Raw genomic sequence first — 25227 nt, 5'->3', positions numbered from 1 at the left:
AGCAAATGCCTATTCCCTCAAAATAAGCAAATTCTTCCAGGGATTGATAGCCTCCTTGTCAACATTGGCTTCAGAGGTACTCTCATGGGACCTTGAGGAACATAATAACTCTGAAACTATCATGGCCAACTCTTAAGACAGACATAGTAATCAAACATGCATCCTCTAATGCTCGCATATTCAACCCTTTGGAATTCGGATTCTTCCTTCCAAGTTACCAACTCAACTATCTCCCCTTATCTCTTTGGTCAATCTTGCACATTTTATTCATGTTATGATAACTCTCATGCCTAGTGATTAGGAATTTAATTATAAATTTCTGAAAAAATCATTTATCAAAGTGATGCTATGTCACAAGATAATTGACCTTTTTTTTATTGTGCTCTTTTAATGTAAGCTAAATCCTCATATTACTTTTATTAACCTTCTATCATCAACATGCTTTTCCATATTGTTTTTTTGTGTATGTCAAACCCTCATGTTGTTATTATTTTTTTTTTGGTTAGTATTTTAACTAGAACTCAAATTTTAGTATTGTGGGTAAAAGAATATTTTGTATTTGAGCAAATTTTAACTCATGGATGCACTTGTGAGAAAGACCTACGAAAGAAACTCCTTCACCATTTCATATGTGGCATTGGAGCTTGCGTATCACATCACATGGTGAAACATGAAAGGTATGAAGTGGGTACTTGACTCAAACTTTTCTCTGCCGATGTTTTGTGGTGAGATATCAATACTTTTTTCCTAAAGAATTAATATATCTTGTATTTTCCCAATTTGTTGTGTACTCAAAGTTGTAAAGCATAAACTTGAAGTATTGTAATCTCTATTTTCCTTATAATAGATTGATCGGATTTCTCCCGTGGTTTTTTCCCTCTACATTCGAGGGTTTTCCACGTAAAATTTGGTGTGTATTTTGAGATTGATTGCGTTGCATGATAACTTGATCAACTACAACCAATCTTACTAAACACATACAAATTTTCTTATCATCATTGATTAGTACATCAATCAACCAATTACTCTGCAAAAGGTCATGCAAAAAAACCGTACCCTTACCATGAAGTTTGGTATCAATGAACCAAGTAGCATTGCACAGATAATTTAAGTAGAAAAAATGTTGCATAGAAATACTAGAAAACCATATAAGCTAATGACCTTAATTTCCAATAAGCTACATAAAATCAGCATATTCATGTTATAGCCCTTAATGAATCTATGAAGAACCCAAAGCACATAAAATGGACTTGAAGACTCGTAACAGATTCACAACAACAACGGATTTTGCAGACAACGATGCTTTAGGTTTTTCAAATGCCAAATGTTAGTGAATTCTATTAAAAGAAAAGAAGAATTACACTTAGACCCAATAAATCTCCACACTCGGGGATTCAAAATAATTGTGACTAAAACACTTAACTCCTCATTTACTGCATTAAAACTTCCATGTCTTTTCATTAAAATTTACTAGTTTATTGTTTAAAATACTCTAATACCACAATGTCCTTATTTATGGCTCCATAAGTGCGATGTAAACAAACCATTCAAAGCATCAAATATGTAAGGGCCAAACTATACAATTATATCCACCATTTTGGAATTTTCTGCAAGAGTGGTACAATATATAATCAAGTTCAACCATATATTCATAAGTTTTCACATTCACAAATACACTATGGCCTTCACTTAGAGACAATTTTGCAACCTTAGCTTATCAGTTCTCGGGAATCAAAAACTAAAAACTAGCAAAATGGGTCAAATACCTCATGTAGTAGACTGTAGGACAAAATTGCAACTACCATAAAGTTTGGTGTGAATGAAACAAGTGAGCATTCCCAAATAATTGTAGTACAGCCTGAGGAATAAAGTCTAGCATAAAAAGTATCAAGCAAATCTAATAAGCTTCCACTCCATGATATCAAATCATTGGATATATGACGAGTCACAAATATGGCAGATTGGGGCCAGAAGAGATAGGGAACTTCACCTACAATTTACAACATGTCTCCATTATAAAACTTGAATTCTCGTCACGGCAACAGAATCCCAAATATATAGTGTGTTTGTGAAAATAAGCTTTTCGAAGTTAGAATGTATAGAGTTACATACAGACACATATATCTAAGCAAGGCAGCGCTTTTTATAGACAATGCATGTTGTAATTTGAATTTCTAAATGTTAACGAATTCGTGTTATCTAAAATGTAAATATATGTACACATAATTTTTTTTTAACTTGTATAAGTTTATAGTAGTTCTTATTACATTGAAGCAATATATTACTTTGATAATAATATGCGTACTACATTGAAAATCAACAATTACTTGCAAACTAAAGGGTCTTGCAAGCAACTGGCACAACATCTCCATCCTCTACCTATGCCGGAATTTTAACCGTCCGATATCAAGTATTGTTATGAAAAACAAGGATGCAAAAACAATGGGGAAGGCAATGGAGGAACAACCGCCACAATAGCTGAACTCGGTCATGGTGAATACCCGAAGTAATCTTCTAAGAATGCAACAACCGTTTTGAGCCTTTCTCCAAATACCACAATACTTTTTCCATTTCATATCTCCATATTGTGATGTAAGCATACCATTGAGTGACCAAGATGTCAGGGGCTCAGATAATACATCCAAATCCACCACTTTGGAATTTGCTCGCCTAAGAGTAGAACAATATGATTAGTTCTCACTATATTATTCGCTTTTTAAATCTTAGCGCCACACCTACTCTATGGCCAAGGAAAATTAGAGTAGGAGTTTTGTAGCCTTAACTCACCGGTATTAGGAATCAAAATGCTCACCAGCAAGAAAGAGGTTGAATGTCTGTGTAGAAGGCCGAGAGACAAAATTGCAAGCTACCATGAAGTTTGGCGTCAATGACACAAGTAGCATTCCCAAATAGTTGTAGTAGAGCAAGGAACAAAATATTGTATAGAAGTACCAAAAAACCTTATAAGCAGACCCATAATATCCAATCATTGGATAGCTGATCGTCACAAAAATAGCAGTTTCGATGAAGAGATAAGGAATCTCCACTATCACCTACAAAATTAGTATCCACAACTACTAAGCATTGAATATAGCTAAAATTAAAAATAAATAAGAGAAGAAGAAGAAAGAAAGAGGTTCATATCAAGATATTAACTCCGCCTCTCTTTCACTCTCTTCCCTTTTTGGATCAAGCTAGCACAAGTAAACATGTATAAGTAGTTGGAATAGATGAGATAATTTTCTCATGCTATCTCTCTCGAAGATCTAGCAAGAATAAAAAGTACATCAAATTTACATCGTTTGAGATTACTCATAATGCCCCGAAAGCAGCCAATGATAAATTCAATTAGTTCCAAAGAAAATTATACCTGTGCAAGTGAATAAGCCCATGAGGAGTACATCCCTGCAAATATTTCCCGATACATAATAGTTCGCTCGTTGCAACATATGGTAGAACCGTTGAGCAGTTATTTATGCCCAAGAAGAGCACGGCAACATACATGGAACCAAATATATTGAACAAATTCTGCTGGTTATTCCTAATGGATAAAATAAGAATCAAAATTAGATATTTGCATAACTACAACATCATGCAGAAAATTGTATATCTTATAGATGCAAAATCTTAAGCAAAGAAAATCTACAACCGTAAGAATAACGCTTATTAGACAAACACTTCATAAAAGAAATTTTGGTTCTACTATCACTTACAATGCGCAAGCTCAATTTAGCCAAGGTATCCGGTAGGTAAGACTAGAAACTTTTAAAATGTAATAAACATTCTATAAAGGTAGTAGAAATCTTAGACATTAAAACTTACAATTTTTTTCCTTCGTCCCAATAAAGAACCCCAAAAATTAAAGCTGTTACAAGGGTATGCATGATACGCATAAGGTTGTATGCAGGACTCCTCCAATAAGCCAAATGCTGTTTCCATAGGCAAGATTTTAATTGTCCCCAACCATTTTGTGAAAAGCGTGTAGGAAAATACAAATCTGTTGACCCAAGAGGTGGACTACTCAACTGCCTTACAAGCTCCATGTTTTTCCTGTAAATGGCATAATATTAGAAATCTCATCAAATTTTAAAATGCCAATGCAGGTCATATGTAGATCATTCATCTTAAGGACAATATTTTGTTCCACAAAATAGATGTTTTTAAGGGAGACTAGCACAACCTTGATACCTTATAACACTAAGGCCACATAAGGAAGGACAAACAAAACACAAGGCCATTCCCCCATGCATTTCAAGAAGGATGAAAAGCAAATGGTTTTTGATTTAATTAACTTTACGTCAGGAAGAAGCTATGGCAGAAATTCCATGGTATCAAAGTTACCTAGTAGAGACATTATTTCACATTATACAGCAACAAAACCAATGACAATTGTAGCTGCACTGAGCAACTCACTCGTATAAAACAGAATCCCTGTACTTCTGGGCAAAATCTGCACCAAGTTCTGCTTCTGCGGATATAGAAGTGACCTCTAACATCCATGTTGCTGGATTGTAATTATTTCTAATCTTCGGAACTCCAGGGATACTCTGTCAAAGTAAAAGTTCAATAACAAGAAGATCAATAAAATTAATTACTCAATAAATAGTATTACTTAAAATAAATGAAAGTGGGGGGAAAAAAGCAATAGATAAAATGCGTTGCTACATCAAACTGACCTCAAAATATTCTATAACACAAGCTGAATGTTGTCCTAATGGTCCCGAGTATATTACATGTCCACCACTTTTTAGAAGAATTAGCTGCATTAGCAAGAAAGGCATGAGATAAGTAATTATTCTAGATTCGATAACACGAAAATTGTTGCTTATTATCCAACACTAGGGTCTCATATACTCTTTTTGGGTAGTAGGCTGGAATGCATCTCACAAATTTATAATCTGGTTGCTTTTCCTCAGAGTACAATATTTTCTCCATTTCAGTCAAATCTAAAAAACTCCTAGGCCTTTATTTATTTCCTCAGTACAACTGCATGTATTTCTGAGATTAATAAAACTCCTAGGACAAGGTAACAGCTTCTGGGTCTTACAATTTTACTTACCCTTACAATTATAAATTGTTAAAAAAAAATTTACCTCATCAAATGCTTCAAATATGTCAATACTTGGCTGGTGGATGGTACAAACAATTGTTCTTCCTGTATCAGCTACATTCTTCACAGCTCGCATAACAATTGCAGGTGCTCTTACATCCAAACCCGTTGTTGGTTCATCCATGAAGATAATAGACGGGTTAGAAACAAGCTCCACAGCTATTGTAAGTCTCTTGCGCTGCTCATTTGATAGACCACTAATGCCAGGTACGCCTACCAAGGCATCCTTTATTCCATCAAGCTCAATGGTCTCCAAGACTTCATTCACAAATTCCTGCATGACATGCCATAGTAGTTTTCACAAAATATTATCTCAATGATGAATATAAAATCAAACCTTTGATTCATGTCAGTACATAGAGAACTTACAGCTTTAGTTTTTGAGTCTATCTGAGGAGGCAGTCGTAGCCAAGCAGAAAATATCACCGATTCTTCAACTGTGATTTGAGGAGAATGTATGTCTGTTTGTTCACAATAACCCGACACCCTAGCAAACGTCTCTTGAACCTTGGGATACCCTCCAATTTTTATGTGCCCTTCAATATAGCCACTGGTCTTTCTTCCGGCTAAGACATCGAGAAGAGTTGTTTTCCCAGCTCCACTGACACCCATCAATGCTGTAAGAACACCAGGCTTCAATGCACCCGTAATATCAGAAAGAATTTGAAGTTTTTTATTGGTGAATCCCTTTTCTCTCATTTCCTAGAAGCCAAAAAGGAAAAACAATGACAGGAATTAATATGATGTAATGTAAACAGCTATCAATCCAGCAGCAACCATAACCTTATATGAATTAAATGTAATTACCAATGGGATGTCAACATAGTATTGCACATCTTGAAACACTACTGTTAAGGGTGTAAATGGTAATACCATTCTACCTGTTAATTGATACAACACACTCGTTCAAATGTTGGAGAAATATATGTTTACAGTAATGATCTGAAAAATAAGCAGAAGAACAATAAAATTGATAAAACCTTTATTTGGTTCTATACTACTCTGTGCAGGAGAATTTCCAGACTCTTTTTCTAGACAGGAACCATCACGTGAATCTTCACTTCCCTGTATTTGGGAGAGCTTTTCATGCGAGATAACAGCACGAGATGATCCAGGAGCTAGATGTTTATCAAACGATGATGAATCAAAATCTAGCTATTGTTGCATTTCTGTTTAAGTTAAAATATAATAACAATCAAGAACACAAACTTACACTTCAAGAAAGTTAAGGCCAGGACATATCCAATGTTAAAAACAATTATAAATCCAAATAGGGCACTGAGTGATATCCAATAAAGATATCCATCAAAGTTCAGTCCACGGCTTTCGAGTATTTCTTGCCCTATGGTGGTGTTTGTGGTTAACATCTACAGACAAGAAAGGAAAACAAACTTAGCCAATAAGACCATATATATATTCTTGATGCTAATGAAAAAGTTATTTACAGAAATGGCAAGCTATTGACAGGTTTATACGAGGAGTATTAATGCACATGTCCTACAGCCAAATTAGTTGTTTAGTAGCATGTATAAGCAGACAATTTATTGTATACAATGTTTAATTGTAATTAGATTGTGCACTACTTAGTGCTTAGTGTTTGAAGCCAGCTAAGACATTAGAACTTCAGCTAAGATTCACTATTAAGCAAGAATATTGGTATTCAAGAAAAAACATATTGATCAGAGATGACTGTCTTTCAATGCCGATCTCTTTGGAGGAGCCATACAAATAGTAGGTCTGCCCCTTGCTCATAAGTAGCTGTATTAGCTAAAAATAGACAAAGGATTATTTGTTATGTAATGAGAGACTCACCTTTTGCCATCGTGGGGCAAGAAATTCATTTAAAGAAAGGCCCATTTCTCCATATGTGATAGGAGAAACCCAGAAACCCCACTTCAACCAAACAGGCATAGAAGCTGCAACCAGATGCACAGCTCAGCTCATCCTTTTAATTGATTATATTAGAATGAGATTGGAGAAGAGGTAAGATAACCTTACATTGAGTTATAATGAAGCCAGAGAATACTAACACTATTAATATTGCAAAACTACCAGCTGTCATGGAAGCATTATTGGTCTGGAAGACTGATGCCAGGAAACGGAACATGGATAATGAAGATAAATGCACTGCAAAAAGAAGAATGAACTGACGGAAGAACCTGAGCACACAGAAAACGATCAGAGATTCATAACTAAAGAAAATGAGACTTCTTGAGCAAAAGAAAGTACTAATATAAAATGCTTTTTTGAGGTTATAGCACTTGAGAAGCTTTGGATATGCAATTGCTAGTTGATGAACCAAAATAGGGGGAAATGCAATAATAAATCTACATATTTTCATGTCAACCTCACCTTTCGGCTTCAGGGCTATATCCAATAACATAATAAGTAAGACATGTCCAAACTAGAGATTCCACAAATGAAATTGGAACCTTTAAAATACTTGATGGAATTGCATATGCCCAAGCTGGGTAAAAACAAAATGTTTTTTGCTTGTAGAAGACTTCAAGCCTTTGAATAGTCATGGACAACTCTGGAATTCCATCAACAAGAAGGATGATAAGAGCATAAAACAGGGAACCCATATAGTAATTTGCATGAAGAATATCAATATCCATCCGGGTCCGTAAAAATACAGTCATCGTGATACATGCAGTGATGACAAGCTGCAGATAGAAAAGAAAAGGAAAACATATTTTCAGATTAATAGGTTTACCTCCCCACCAGGTGGCTGTCCAAAAGAAGAAAAAAAAAGAATGAGAAACAAACGCCAAAGTATGAATCTTCACCTGAGTTGTTTTGAATATATAGATGAAAGAATTCCTTTTCATGAGAAGATACTCCCTTGAAGCACATATTCTAAATAGTTCCCATTTAGAAAGAGAATACACACTAAAAGAAAGAGCATCTTGATGGCTTTGGGATTTATCATATGTTTCTGAAAGCTCTTCATCTAGCTTCTTTCCATAAGGAGATTCCTTGAACTTCCTAGAGAACATATCAACTGAAACATAACTGTAGGGTACTTCCATTTGATACCAGTACTGTGCTTGATCTTTCCTAGAGATAACCTGCATAAAGAAGGGATGAAGTAGTTCTTTCAAACAAACAAAATTTTTTTTTAAAAGACGAGTATAGGCTTCTATTCACTTGCCTCTTGGACAAACTCAGCAACCCCTTTCCTCTCAGGACACCTAAAACCACAATCCTCAAAAATTCAGAACATGATCACGTGGACCATGATACGCAATCTTCCCTTCTGACATTAAAATAAGGTCATCAAAAATATCAAAGGTTTCTGGTGCTGGCTGAAGAAGTGAAACAAGTACAGTAGCATCTGTGATATGCACCAGCTGCTGAAGACATGTAACAATTTGAAATGCAGTGGAACTGTCTAATCCATTCGTTATTTCATCCATAAACAAGGCTTTTGTAGGTCCTACAATCATCTCCCCTGCCAAAATTTAATTTGATTCCTGTGGTCAAAATTCTTATCGGAAACTGGGTTTAGTTCTCTCTATAACTAAAAACTACTAGATAGCAGAACAGCTATCAGTCTTCTATTCAAATTACCTGTTGTCAATCTCTTTTTCTGACCTCCAGAGATACCTCTTCTCATGGCATCTCCAACTAGAGTGTCGGCACAGATATCAAGTCCAAGGATCTGAGAAGCCACGGCAGCAACATATATAAACTGGTAAGGCAAATATCAATTACAGAATACATGTTTACTTTCAGCTCTGTTAAAAAAGAATGACCTTTAGTATATAGTCTGTTTGAAGGTTTCCTTTTAGTCCTTTGGCTGAAATTGCCTGTCAGAACAAATAGCATAATCAATATTACAACATCTAATCTCATGAATACCATTAAGAGTAGGAACAAAATAATATCAACATGACTGTGTAGTGAAGTATTAAATAGACTTGCATAAGAATTATAGTATTTCAAGTATTCCATTTGACATCAATCAATAAATATACAAAATATACTCTTCTGTACATTGATTTATATCAACTCACATTATAATGCACACATGTAACCCATGCTGCTATAGAACATATTCTAATGAAAACATTCAAATGCATTGAGTGAAAACTTTAAATTACCAACAACAAAAAAAAATAGGCCTGTTGATTCTTATTTATAGTTTGATTTAAAATCCAAAATGAAAATCATAATAGAATTACATAGATCAGATGCGAAATACTCATAACATTATGAAGTAAGAATCTAAATTTAAAAGGAAACTAAATTGACGTCATATTTTTGTCATTCCAAAAGCAATATAATATTAGCACAATCAGAATCCTACACATTTCAATGTCTTTTGCTAATAATATGATTGTTTCCATCATTTTAGCAAAAATGTTTTCTCGTGTAGTTTTATGGGATTTGTTTCCAAGTTTGTTGTTAAAAACTAGGATAAGCAAGTTAACCTTTGATGTTGATTTTTCATGTAGCAAAATCAGTTGGCTTCTCCTTATAATACATATAGAGAACAAAAACTCAGCCATGCTACAGAAGTACATATGACTACACAAACATGAAGGAAAAGAAGACGGGAGATGCAACAGGTACCTTCATGTAAGTGTCTATATCTGGATCAGGAATAATTCCAGCTTCCTTCTCCCTTTTACTGACCTCCACCATAATATCTTCATTAGGCCAAAAACAAATGGTGCTGTTATTATTGTCACTGTTGTGCAGTGAAGGGACATCATAACTAAATCATCTATAATGTGAACACTAAGGAATGCTTACCTGCTCGGCTTCCAACACCCTGACAACGCGCTGAAAAATCTAGTATTTCCCTGACAGTCATGTCTGAAATGTGCTTGTCATTTTGACTAATATAAGCTGAAGTCTTTTGAGGGACAAACTCTTCTAGCTTGTATCCATTATAAGTAATCTCCCCAGTAATCTATTGGAAAAAAACAAATAGATAAATAATACAGCACTTGCGAACAGACTAAAGTACATCCCATCGAAAAAGTTAACAGCTCAAAAAATCTATTCATTTTTATGCGCATTTTTAATTTTAAGGCAAGGGGATAAGCATATTCAATTTTAAAAATAAAGTTTCCAGGATGTAGATAGGTTTAGCTTTGAGATTCTCTTGATTTTTATATCTTCATTCTGATGGTTTATATAGTCATTTTCAGTATTGTGAAAGTGTGAAACCTTGAGAGATTGGTTTAGAGTTCCTGACAGAGCCTTCAAAAGGGAGGTCTTCCCACAACCCGGGGGACCAAGCAGTAGAGTTATCCTGCAAGAAAGGTAAAACCATGTAAATACACTTCTTTCAACTTCTTTATTTCTATAAAAAAATTCCCATATGGCTTTTTATGAACAAGAACATGTCAATTGAGGAGGCAATAGAGTATGATTTTTAGATTGATAGAAAAGATTACAAAATTCCTGCCCAGATTAGTGTTGGAAGATTCATAACCGACCACAAAGTTTTGGGACTCTAATGTAGTTGTTATTGTTCTTGTTGTTTTATACAAGAAAGTGCAAATTGAAGGGATAATATTCCCAGTCCAAAGCATCATAAATTATGAGGGTAGTATATCAAAGAAGATCACAAATATCAAAGTATTATAACCTTCCCAAGTGAAAGTTCTGCAATGAAAATATCCAATTTTATCATTAAAATAAATACCATTTCGAAGATTTATGGACAAGCCAACAAAGTGATGAACCTAAATTTAAGTATATCTATAATTCTATTCATCCATGTGCTGATATGCACCATAGAAACAGTAAATACATATTTAACTTTTTTTTATCCAGTAAAAGAGATCCATTGGACTTTAACTATTGCAATTTCCTTAAACAAAAATCTTTCAGGTTTTTTTCCTTTTCAATTGATGATTATGTTTATTATGTATGTTAATGGGCATTCAAGAAAAAAATCAACTTGAAGTGCAGCTAAGATGAACAGGGTGACATGTACAAGAAATGATAGTACACAACATGACTGCATCCATGATAAGTTTGAGATAGCAATTAGCAGCAAGATGAAAGCTCAAAGACAATTGGTTCAGAGGGGAAAAAATGGGAATGAATACTAACGAGAAATGATATATCCAAGTTCAAGGGACTACAATGACAACTGAAAAGGCTGAAACATAATTTTGTTCTTAAAATGTTGGTTTAATTTTGATCTTTTTTCCCCCAAAATTTAGAAAGTTTCATCTTGCAAGTCCTTCGAAAATATATTTTAGCAGATTAAAAAAGGGTTTAGCTAACCAAACATTGTCAAGTATTAAATGTTCAAACTCAACTCATCAACAAAAGTAAAATGTTCAAACTTGGTTCAAGCTCAAACCAAGCCTATAAACAATGTTTGAACTTGAACTTGTCAAAATGTCTAAAAGCTTAAGCTCAACTTGTTCAACTTAATTCATTATTCAAGCCAATCTCAAGCTCAATATAAAGATCCTGAGCTTAAGATCCTACACAAATACATTATCACACCCATATTAAGCATATTCTCATGCCTATTTGATTTGGAAGAGTGTTCTCTCAACTCCCAATGAATGGAAAAACTTACTATGATATGAATCTATTTTTCAAGCCCATATAAAACTTATTAATAAGCCCACAAACGAGCCTAGGCACAACTTGTTTTTTATCAAGCCCTATTGGTCACGAGCCTATTCATTAACCCTTTTCTTTTTTTTTCTTTTTTTGCTTGGGCTCTGCTCATTTATAGCCCTACTGCCTAGTTTAAAGCTTACAAGGAAGACAAAAATGTATGTAAGGTGATAGAAGATAGCCATATCATATGCTTTATAAATTCCTTTTTCAATATGGCTATCAATTTATGGGACATGCGAACGAGTGCCTTTAGAACATTGGTTAACAATCTATTTTTAAAAAGTTTTGACACAATTTTTATGGGAAATGAAAAAACTGTCAAAATATTAATTGTTTTTTTTTTCTTTTTCCATAAAAATTTTCTTTGAATGGATTATTAACTAATGCCCTAAGGGCATCGTTAGCATTTCCCTTAATTTATTAGGTATAAGGTCTGTTTTTTTTTTTTTTTTTTTTTGAGATAAAAAAATTACTAGTTAAGTTTCAAGAAGGTTAAAATTCTAATCCAACTATAGTTTATTTCAGCTAAACTCTATTAGCTAAGTTTCAAAAAATTTAAAATTTTATTTCAATAAAATTTTGAGATTTTATAATAAAATTTAAAATTTGTTTCAATTATTTTGATAATTTATCATAATATTTTAATTTAATATAATATAATTTACATTAAATATCATCCTTATATCAAGTAGCTTAATATATGTTTGTATTTCGATAATTTAATCTAGATGAAACTCTATTTTAAAATTTCAAGTTACTCACTAAAATCTTGTTACTATTTTAAAATCAATTATCTTTTACATAGAATTTTTAACTAATCTATACACCGCACATATATACTACTAGTATATTGAATAAAAGACTATAAAACCTAAATCATAAAATTGACTAAAAAAAGGCATAAAGTTACCTTCCAGGCTTTATGATACCACTAACTTCATTAATTATGCTTATCTTAGCCAGTCGTGACTTCGAACTTGGGAGTTTAGTGAATACCTATTAAGAAAGAAGGAAAGAAAAAATACTTGTTATAAAATAACTGGAAAAAATAAAGTAAAATTTTTTTAATTTTTTTTTTTTATATATAGTAGATAATATAAACATTTTATATCTGTTATAAATTATAGTTTATTCAATTCAAGAAGATTCTGAAAATCTAGGTTTCTCGGTTAGATTAATTGTCAACTGTCTTACCCCAAAAAAAAAAAAAAAAAAATTGTCAAATGTCAGATAGCCACATCAGAGTACAGACAATTTGCATAATTGTATGCATTTTCCCGTGCATCTGCACTATTTTTTTTGCTCATCGGTCCTAACTCTTAATCCATTTTTCTTTGCTAATTGGCCATATTCATACTCTAGGTAGTCCAGAATCCATTGACAAAATAGTATCTGATCAAGCTCTAAATAGTAAATACTCTTAAAAAGAAAGTACTTACCGAAAGCATGTTTTTAAAAGAATTCCATAGAGTTGGTAATGGTTTGCCATGAACCACCTCACACTCTGCCTCCACACGCAGATTTTTGTATCTCACCTCCACAGTGGGCAATTCTACACCAACTCTGCAAATACAGTTCAGTTTCAACAAAATGAATCCTTCATATATACAAGAACAAAAGTATAAATGAATACATGAAAAAAAGTGCAATATATACATTAATTAGCTCGTTGAGCAATGAAAAATAATCCAAAGAGCAATTAATAGCAGCAATAATGAATAGTAGTATGAATGTTCGTATCTTGAAATGCAAGTTTTTTGTTTCTCTAATCTCTTTGTATGACTTACTATGGCATCAATTCCATTCAAATATGATTCTACCTACAAGTTTCTTGTATGTACTTGCACATGATTTTTACTAGGAAAAATAGCAGCATGATATACCAATTAATGTTCAAATACTGCATAGTACGAATGTTCATATTGCAATGCAAGTTTTTGTTTCTCTACATATGTTTGATTTACTATGGCATCAATTCCATTCACAATGATTCTACATTCATATCTTGCATGTATGATTTTTTACTAGAAAAAAGTAAACAAGAAAGTAGAAGGCTCAATTACTTGTCTATCCGGTTTCTAATTTTTCTCAATAAGCGAAGGTTGTCGTGCTCGATGTGCTTGATGAGCTTCTCTATGAAGACATGCCGTTCTTGAGCTCCAAGCTTGGTAACATCAATAACCCTTTTTTCTTTAGTATCATTAGCACCAACATCATCACCATCCTCATCAAATAAGGATGATCTGAGCCGCTCAAATGTTGGCAATCTCTCAATGGCAGCCCACTGCAATGCATATACAGCATCAGCATCAACATCACCACCCTTTGTAGAACTCAATCCTGAAGCACTGCTTCGGAAACTTGAGGAACGACGCTGAAAAGATGATCTAATGCTTCTTCCTATCTCTGCCAACTCAATTCTCAGTGATTCTATATCATCTGTACCAATCATCTGAGCCATTTTCGTTGAACTTGGAGAGCCTCAACTTGCAAGAAAAAGGGTAGAAAGAGCTGTGTATATATATGTATAAACTTTGCTTATGTTCAACTGATGAAGTCACACTTATTCATAATAGCAAGTAAATTAATACTTAACTTAATGCCGCAAACTATGGAGTTGACGTAGGCTAATTCTTTATCTTTTCCATCTGTATTACTATTGTCTTTTACAAATGTCAATTAATTATCCAATAAGGTGTGGAAAAAGAATCATTGTACGTATGTTTGTCCAAGTTTGATCCCAACACGATTTACTACTAAAATTTCATATATTTATGCTGTACCAAATTGTGTTGGGTATATCACTATGAGTGGCATCGTCATATAGGGTGTTAGTTCGTAGTTTGTGCTCTCTAACATGAGCTCTCATAGATGGCGTATGATTGATATACAAAGTAAAAAAGTCCATATGAAATTATATGGTAGTTAGTAAAGACTTGTTCTTGGCCCGAAAAGAGAATGGTGGTGAAACCCACAAAGAGGCAATAACTCACATTCAAAAGGAAGATTGTTGTGTGTGTGTGTGCGCGAGAGAGAGAGAGAGTAGAAGTCAAACTAAAGGAAAAGTAAAGATATTGAAAATTTGATATAACTTAGTTGGACTATAAATTAACGGAGCATCTCCAATAATCTAGCTAAACCCAAAATACTCTCTACAAGATAGAGTGAAACCATAAAACATTGCCCCAACAATCTCTCTAAGCATGAAGGGTTACTGCAGTTTAGCAATGAAGTTTTTTTTTTTCATTAGAAAATTCCAATAGCTAAATATTTTGTCAATACTTTCTCTTTCTTCTTTGATTTCATTCAAAGAAAGAATAAAGAATGAATGGAAAAAAAATAATATTTGTATGAGACAGAGAGAAAGAATATAGAGTACGTTAGAAAGTGTATTTAAAATATTCATTAGGTAAAAGATAAATGTAACTATTCATTCTTCAAATAATAAAAAAATTTGGAAAAGCTGCTAAAAATGCTTAGGGGCACATAGGTTGATAAAATCATAATTATCCAAATTGTACCAAACCAACAATTAAACTCTCAAATTATAAACAATACAAAATTCAAGGTTGGTATGAAAAGAATATCGAATTTGCAAGGAAACCAATTAAACCATGAAAAATCGACAATTTTATAGAAAAATATCATTTCAATATATAAAATATTAAAATCTATCTTTAAATAAGTTTTTGAATAATAATATTCTATTAGTTTCAATATTTAGTATCCTTGCAAATTTATATTTTTTTAAATTGGACATCATCTCATAATTTATATTTTATTGTCTTTTTTAATGTATTTTTGAACTTATTTATGAATAAATTTTAAAAATATATTAATTATTAATCTCGTGATTGAACCAATGACCTAAAACCAGTAAATCAATAACTATTGATAAAAGCACATATGCCTTAGGATGCAACATTTCCAATGTTGAAGATTTGACTCTTTCTATGAGAACTAAGCAAAAGTAATATATATATATATATATATATATATATATATATATATATATATATATATATATATATATATTACGTCAAGGAATTTTCTCTCCTAGGCTAAAATAACTATTTGTCAACATAAAAATTAAATAATAATATAATCGTACTACATGGCGTGTCATTTAATTAAATAATTAAATAATAATATTGTTAGTCTCAACATGAGTAAACAAATATTACTTGCTTGACAAGATCCTTTTTATTCATTTTGCAACACTTAGTAGGTAAGGAAAATAGTATAATATTGGTCCAACTTCTCTCTAGTTTCCATCAAAAAAATAAAATAAAATAACTTCTCTCTAGTCATCTAGATTTTAGTGCCAATAACAATTTTGCAATGTTAATTCATGGGGGAAAATATATATATAATATGGCTAGTGATTGACACACAACTAAAGTTGTGATTAAGTCATATTTTCAAGTTTGAAATCTAGACTTCAAGTTCATATTTTTAGTTGTTGCATGTAGCGTCTGCACACGTACACACTGTGTGCAACAAGAATTACCCATAATAAATAGTCGTCATTTCAGCCAAAAAAGAAAACTATAAAGTATTGAGCAAAAGCAATAAGGTCAAGAATTGATTTATTTTATATACGAAGGTAAATATATAAAACATGCTAAAGTCACTTTTTCAAATTCAAAATCATGACTTCAAATCACGATTTTAGTTGTTGCATGTAATACGTGCATGTACAATTTTAGTTGTTACATGTAACTAGTCAACCCTGCGCATTGCGCGTAATAATATTATTAGAGTAGACTCATTAATTTTTTTTCTATTTAGACTAATTTAATAAATATTAATATAATTCATAATCATATTTTCATTTATTATAGAGATAATCACAAATGTAATATATATGATTTCTATCGTATCAAAACAAAAACAATACAATTTTTTAGGGTAGCAATTTTTGTTCGTGTGTTGGATTCGTGTTGTGTCAACTCGTGAGGATCTGACTATATGAGTCAACACTAACCCAACATATTAAATGAGTCAAGATTCCTCAACCTAACACAACCCATTTATTAAATGGGTCAGTTGTGTTGACATGTTTATCAAATTTTATCAAATGAAAAAATATATATTATGAAAAAAATATTTTTTTTTAATATAAAATTCAAAACTAACGAATAAATGTATCACAAATAATCATTCAACACTAAAGCATATCTCAACATCACAAATAATCAATCACAATATAGCAAAGAAAATAAACCACAACAACTAATAATTTTATATACCAAGAGTTTGAAGGGTATATTGGTAAAATGTCATTTAATCAAAGCAGTCAAATAGGCTTCATATGTTGAACACTAACTCAACTCATTCATTAAATGAGTCAATCGTGTCAACCCGAATATGATACGAACCTATTAAATCTCAATCCATAATTTACTAATTTCATGTCGTGCCGGGTTTGCGGGTTGCATCCAATTTTGCCACCCTTACAATTTTTCTCAAGAATTCAAAAGGTAAGTTAGTGAAAATATTAATTTTTTAATAAAAGTTATTTATAATATTTTGTGTATCATTAAAAAGTATATAAAATTTAGAAAATATTCTTTTAGTTTTAAATTAACAAACTTGCTCTAACCCAATTTTTTCTACCATTCTATTAAAAACACAGAAAAACATATCTAAAATTTAATAAAACTTAACAAAACTAAAATTCAAAATAAAAAAAAGGGGAAATAAGAGATTGTAACTCTTTTTCCTTAAAAAAAACCAAGAGTACAATTCCAAAGGGGAGAACAGTAGAGAATTTTAAAAAAAAGAAGAAGTATTGTGTTAATGATGTTAATCTAATGTAATATCCAATCCAACATGTGAAAACTCAATAGATAAATAATAATTTTAAACACAAAATTAAATTTGCTTTCTTTAAAATCTCATAGAATGCACTAGTATGATAAGGAAGATGAAGAACAATATAAAATATTCGTAAATGCTTAAAAAAATTACTCAAGCATCTAAGAAAATCATATAATAAAGACATGATAATTTGCTACTAATTTGTTAAACAAAATATTTACAAACGGTAAAAGGAAACTGCACAAATACCATTATCTTCAACTGCACTGATTGTTCTACATCAACTTGTCTAGACTATCTTATTGTTTTCCAAATAAAGTAAAACCAGACAACAACACAAAATATGACATATTATAATATGAATTTTCCCCAAATCATATCAACAACAAACATCATTCATTAACAATATTTAGTGTTGCAAATAAAAAGATAAAACATTATTTTAAAAAAAAACTTGCATCAAGAAACACATATGAATTAGTCAATAATATGCCAATAAGAGTTACAAAGTACAAATCTCTAGTGGAAGATCCTCCTATGGTTAGTTATCAGGTTGTAACTTTTCTACCATCAAAGATTAAACAAGACATGTAAATGCCTTTTTATAGAAAAATTTTAAAACAATATTTTTTATTACTCATTGATTTCATTTTTCAATTATAAAAGACCAAAAGTAGAGTTTTAAAAAAACACAAAAATTCATTAATCTAAGGTAGAGATGCAAGAAGAATAAAATAAAAACCTTCAAAAAATGAAAAAAAAAAATTTGAGAGAGAGAGAGATAACCTTTTTTGTATGGGAAAAATATGCTAGAATGGGAGAGAGTGGAAAATTTATATTAAAATGATGAGAATATGAAAATCCAAAATAAATGAAGATAAATGGGCAAAATAATATTTAAAGTTAAAATCACACAAGAGGAATATATATAGAAAACACTTTTGTATTGATTTTCAATTGATTTACTATTTATTTATAACATCAAAATTAAAGTAGATGAATATGTAAAGTTAAAATCGCCTAAAATGAATTTGTAAAACCAATATATTTATATATTTAATATTGTAAAAAAATAAATATGAAAAGGATGAGTGATGTGGCCAATGATATGGCAGATAAGGTAGCTCAATAAGAGCACAGCAACAGTAAATGTTATACTTCATCTTTTAGGAATATACTAATTAGGGGTGGCAATTTGTGTTCACAGGTCGGGTTCATGTCATGTCAAGCCATGAGTATTTGGCTAAATGGGTTGACCCAAACCCGACCTTTTTAGTAAACGTGTCAGGAATCCTCATCTCGAACACAACCTGTTTATTAAACAGGTCAACCCGACCTGATATGTTTAACTTGTTTAATTGACAAGTCATGTAAAAGTCAATACAAATAACTCGTTTAATAATCTATTTGATTAATAAGTCATACCCAACCTATATAATTTTTATCAAATTCTATATATCTAAAATTAAAATGTAATTACAACCATAAATATAGTAATAAACATATAAAAACAACCATAAATTAAGCAATAATATATATAAATAAATAAAAAATAAAAACCTAATAACTTAATAAACTAAAAAACTAATAACTTAATAAGCTAAACAGGTCAAGCAGGTTCACATGTTGAACACGAACCCGACCTATTTATTAAACGAGTTAGCCGTGTCAACCCAAATATGACCCAAACCCGTTTAGCCACAACCCATGACTTATTTATAAACAGGTTAGTCGTATCAAGTTCGCGAATTGTGTCAGATTTTGCCACCCCTAAATTACTAATATTATTCTCGTGCAATACACAGCTTAATTAAAATTATATATAAATGAATTGAAACTATACTAATAATTTGTGAGTCATTTTAAAATATATAAATAAAATTTTACTTAAAGTAAATTAACTGTCTCAAGGAGTCACATAACAAAACAAAATTAAAAGAAAGATATTTTAGTACCTTTCTTGAATAACTTCATTATCATCTCCACATATTTTAATTAGTAAAAATAAATATTTTGAAATTTTAGTAAAAATGATTAAGTCCATATATTAATAATAATAAAATAACAACAACAACAACAATAATAATAGTTTCACCAAAACTATTTATATCACCCTATTCTTAATTAATATTTTCCTTTTTTTTTCTAAAGGAGGCGTGTCACCATTTTGGGCATCCATTACTTTATGGATCTAACTTTTATAAATATATATATATATATATATACACACACACATAGAGAGAGAGAGAGAGAGAGAGTGAGAGAGAGATGGTCTCTTTCTTTTAATTAATATATATAATTAGATGTTTTTCCACACAAAAAACACACATAATTAGATAATTATAAAATGATTTTTTTAAAATAAAAAATAAAAAATAATAATTTCTGTGTGTTTCAAATGTAAGTGATTTTTAAAAAAAGATCATAATTATTTCAATTTTATAATTACATTGTTCATTATCAAATGGTAAAATGTGGAAAGTAAATAGCAATATATATATATATATATATATATATATATATATATATATATATATATTAGTAAATAACGTATACATGCACCATCACTTTTAAAAGTATTAAATAAAAAATATTGTAACATACCTTTAATTTAGGATTAAATATATTGCCGCATATTATGCCACAATCATTCTAAATAGATAGAAGATTATGCCACTTATCATCGTTGTGTGTATCTACTTACTATGGGATCCGACTTTTATATTATACTAGCAACGGGCCCGTGTGATGCGCAAATAATACTGTTAGCTACTATGTGAGAAGATTATATAGAATATTCAAAATATTTTATAGTAATAACATGACGTAGTGTTGTGAAAATATGAAGAGGTTTTTGTTTAATTAATAATGTAATACAAAATTAATGAGATGAAGAATTTAGAATATAGAGTAAATGTCATATTAATTAGATGTTAGTTATTATGTGGTGTAACTAATAGGTTGATTCTTTGTTTAATCATATTTTTTGTTTCTGTGATGCATTGGAGTTAGTATAAATTTTTTGTAATATCATATTAATGTTTAGTTGGCTTATGAAAATATCATAGAAGATTTATGATATGTCACTTTTATGTTATTGAAGTATGATAGTGGTGTCCAGCAACGAGCTACAGGTTTGGATTGAACCCATCCCTGAAGATATAGCTCCCCTTGTTACACAAGATTATATGTAATCTTTTCTAGTTTCTTATCATGGCCTCCGGGTGTGAATTCTCAAAAAAGAAAAAGAAAAAGAGGTATGATAGTGGTAGGTTAAACACTAAGTGAAAAAAATAATGTCCTAATAATAGAATTTTATTATAGTCCAAAATACGTAAAGAAGTGAAGTGGAAAGTTAAACAAACAATTACTCTAACAAATCACCACATAGTAGAACTGCATAATATCCCATATGAGATTTTTGCTTTCTTTTATAAATTGCTTTTATAAAAAAAACACATATAAAATACTTTTATATATATATATATATATATATATATATATATATATATATATATAATTAGTGCATAGTTATAGATAATTAATGTGTATTTATTTCATTAACATATTTGATGAACTAAAAATTTGACATAAATGTACCACCGCACACCCTTGGTGCAATGGTTATTCCATAAGTATAAGTGCTTGTGGAGTGTGGGAGGCAAGAGTCGGGGTTCAGTCTCAGGAAGGAGCTACACACATATATAAAATTAAATTATGCTAGAGTAGAAATTCTATCTTGTATCAAAAAAAAAAAAATTGACATCAATGCAAACTTTGATGAAATGGAAACCTAAATGAGAGAGTCTCAAGGAATGTGCTAATTGGTAAAACTTCATGCTTTCACACATTAAATCTCTGCTTTATATATATATATATATATATATATATATTGCACTTACACATTGTGTGCAATAGAAATTGCCTATATAAAATAGTTATCATTTCTTGGCAGCCACCACCCTCCGGTTTGTACAAAATCAATTATGATGGTGCCACTTTCGATTCTGAGAATATATCGGGCTTTGGGGTTGTAGTCCATGACTCCCTGAGCTATCCCATAGCTGCAAGCCCGCAATTTCCCAGCAGCTCCCACGCAAATACCTGGCAGCAAAAATAGAGACCATGGCAACAACAAGAGCGATCGAATTTGCTTTGGAGATTGGCATAACAAATGCAGTGATGGAAGGGGACTATTTGCTCGTTACTCAAGCCTTGGTAGCTCATACAAACTCTCTGGCTGATGCAAAGTTTTTATCTAATAATTTTAACGAATTATACTACTCTCATGTGATGAGAGAGTAATAAGGTTACACATAGCCTTGCTAGGCATGCAAAACATATTGTGGACTTTGTTGTGTGGATGGAGATTGTTCCTCCACCCTCTTTTTCTGTTTTCCAGGCTGATTTAGCCTTAATACATTAATGCTATAGTCTCTGAGGCTTCTTTCTCAACAAAAAAAAAAAAGTATATATGACATGTTAACATAATGGCTGCCAATTATTAAAAATTAAAAAAATTAAAATAAAATAAAATATAAAAAAAAACATAATGGCTGCCAATTATTTGTTTTGCATCCATCATCATTAATATGACATTTGTGTCACCAGCAAATCATCAATCCTTGGGCTTTACGGATCTCGTTTGGTTAAAAAAAAGAACCATAATAATAAAATCCATCATAAGGTTTTGTTGCGAGTGAAATCTCATATTGAAAAAGAATAACAAAGGATAGCTGTTAATATAACATAATTGAATGTTTGGGCCCAAACTCATAGGTCTAAGTTTTTTGGGTTAAGTAGTATACTTATATGTTATATCTGTTCAATTGGAGGCTCTTTAAGGTATTATCTATTGGGGATTTCATCAAATCAAGCAGTATTAATGAAAGAACAAATGAAGACATCAAGTAAATAGAAATTAGTGATTGACTGGGAAGCACAATTGAATAGTATCCTTAGACAATGTTTGTCCCCATACACAAGCTGCTAAAGGGTTTCTACAAACTTGTCCCCAAGATACAACCAAGTTTATTAGGTTCTACAAATAGTAATTTTGGAGAATACCTACAGAATTTCTTGTGTTTCTTTGTAGCTTACTATTTTCTAATTTTCAAGTGAACATAAATCTCTATTTATTCCTATAAAGTTATAACCCTTCAAAAGGTACGTATAGAGAATTAAAATGTTTCATAAAACCATTCACAAAGCTTGAAACCTTTTCAAACGTTCAGAATAGTTATCAAAAAATTCTGTAAAAATTAGTTTTTCACGAGTCTCGATCGATCGAGAGAAATCGAGCATCAATCGAAGGCTCTTTTCAATCGATCAAACAAGAATTGAGCATCAATCGAGTTAGGCAAAATCTTCAAATCAATTTTCTTGATCAATTCGATCGATCAAGCAAAAGTTTCGACCGATCGAACATCCTAAAACTTGAATTTCACAAAGAAATTCTAGATCTCAAAATACCATTTTATTCATTTTACAAATAAATACTCTTCAACCTTATATCATTATTACAACTTATCCTTGTATATATCTATATATACAACATTATCTCCCTAAATTCAGATCATAATATAATCATCACTCAACCTCCAAGAGCAACTACTCAATTTGAAGGGAAATTATCTCCCCAAATTCATATTAGAACACCCTTAACTAAGGCATATCTAATATAATCATCACTTAACCTTCAATTAGGGCTCTCTAGGTGGTTACAATTTTATAATAACTTTCAAAATATATGGTGCACACCTTAGTAAGTAAAGTCAAGAAAAATATGTTGTGTTTCATGACGGACAAAATGGTGATATACCCCTTTCGGCGAAAAGTTTCAGCAAAATGCCCTCTTTCTGAAACTATATAAGAATATGCCCATGTTTTGAAACTTAATTTTATCAAAATTGAGTTTTAGTGTGGAACTCGAGTTTCACAATTTTTTTTTTTTAGTTTAATTTGGCTATAACTCGATTTTTAGAAAATTGAGTTTCAAAACAAGAAAGATATCCGAATAGTTTCAGAATTTGGGTATTTTGTTGGAACTTTTCGCCGAAAGGGGTATATCCCCATTTTGGCCGTTTCATGACATAAATTTCCCACCCAGCTAAATCTTCCCCCACATCAAACTATGAAACAAAATTGTCTCAAGCCATGCATCTACATGTGGAAGAAACCAAGAATTACCAAAAACCTTTTTAGTGAAATTATTAAAAAATTAATCTGATTCAATAAATTAAGAACACATAATAATTGAAATCCTTGTTAAAAATTCCTTTTTGCAGTGATGGGACTTTCTTTCTCTCTTTTTTCCCTATTCTTCCAAGAAAGTTGTTTGTTAGTCATATATTGAATTAATATGTGACTAACAAATGCATGTCAATTTATTGTGTTAAATTTACCCTAATATGTAATTTATGTATCTCTAATAACAATTTAGGGGTTCAAATCTCACCTCCTAGGTTGTAACTAGGGAAATTTCAAGATGTTTCTTTTTTCTCAACAAATTCAAAATATTAGTTTACAAAAGCTTTTCTAAAATATTAAATTATTTTCAAGATTTATTGTTTTCTTTAATTTTTTTTCAATCCTCCTATACCTACTAGGCTTGACTGGTAGGTATGTTTCACATGAAATTGTAGGAATGTTAAAAGATTATTAACTTTAAGATTTGCACTGGTTTGGTGCATGGTAATACAGCCTCCTAAAAGCCTTTTGAGTCATAATATGTCTTTTATATGTTTGCATGTAGTGGCGTAGTGCACGAAAACTTAAACAACATGAGTTTTAATGGCACACACCAAATTTTGAATTCCCAATTACTGATCAATCAAACATTAGTCAAAGAGCTTGTTAAAAAGTCTTCTATCAATCGAGCGAGTAGTTGCCAAATAGCTGTTGAAAACACATGATCGATCAGTCAAAACATCGATGGAAGGGCAGTTAAAATCCTATATAATGTCTTCTTTTGAGCTGCATCATAGGCATTTTTTAACTTGGATTTTGATTTTTGACACTCATGCAAAGTCATGGAATTTGTCAGCTCTAAAACCTATTAGAATTATTTATCTTTATTATTTTCTTAAGAAAAAAAAAAAGGCTCAAACTTCATATGGAGTAGCCTTCTCAATAGCACTACTTATAAATCACTTCCATAACTAAAAAAAACCAATCAATTGATAATTTGTTTTGGTATACATACAAAGAAAACATTTTGTTGCAGTTGCATGACTTTTAAGGGTCAAGTTAGACCCAATCCACTTTTCAGGTTACAACACTTACCTTCTTTCTTTATTTCTTTCTTTTTTTCTAAAAGTCTTACTTCTTTGGAATCATTAAGGAAATTTTTAAATAATTCCATTTAGGTCTGTCTTAGGGAGTTAATACTTTCAGATGTAATATTAATATATATTTGATACTGATTGATCTGTAATATAACTTAGTATATAAATTATAAATTAAACTATTGTTAGAGTATGCGCTCTGCACATGGAAACTTTTTAGTGATCATATATCTTAGTAGAAACCATGGTTGGCAGGCATGCAAGGGTTCCTTTCATTTTTTTTTTTAATTTTTCTTGTTCTTGTGTGCCATCTACATGATTACAACAGAACTAAACAGGGCCTACCTTACCCTGTTACCCACTATGCATACCAGTCCTCAACCATGTTATGAGTTGGACAAAATC

General features: G+C 31.3%; 1 pseudogene; it reads right to left on the bottom strand.

The window, feature by feature from the left end:
• Positions 1–2792: 2792 nt before the first annotated feature.
• LOC142627868 (pleiotropic drug resistance protein 3-like) lies at positions 2793–14174 on the bottom strand (annotated as a pseudogene).
• Between the last annotated feature and the right edge of the window lie 11053 nt (positions 14175–25227).

This window comes from Castanea sativa, chromosome 3, assembly GCF_040712315.1.
Source record: "Castanea sativa cultivar Marrone di Chiusa Pesio chromosome 3, ASM4071231v1".
Lineage (NCBI taxonomy): Eukaryota > Viridiplantae > Streptophyta > Magnoliopsida > Fagales > Fagaceae > Castanea > Castanea sativa.
Note: the sequence above shows the minus strand (reverse complement) of the source record. Positions and strands in the feature narration are given on the sequence as shown.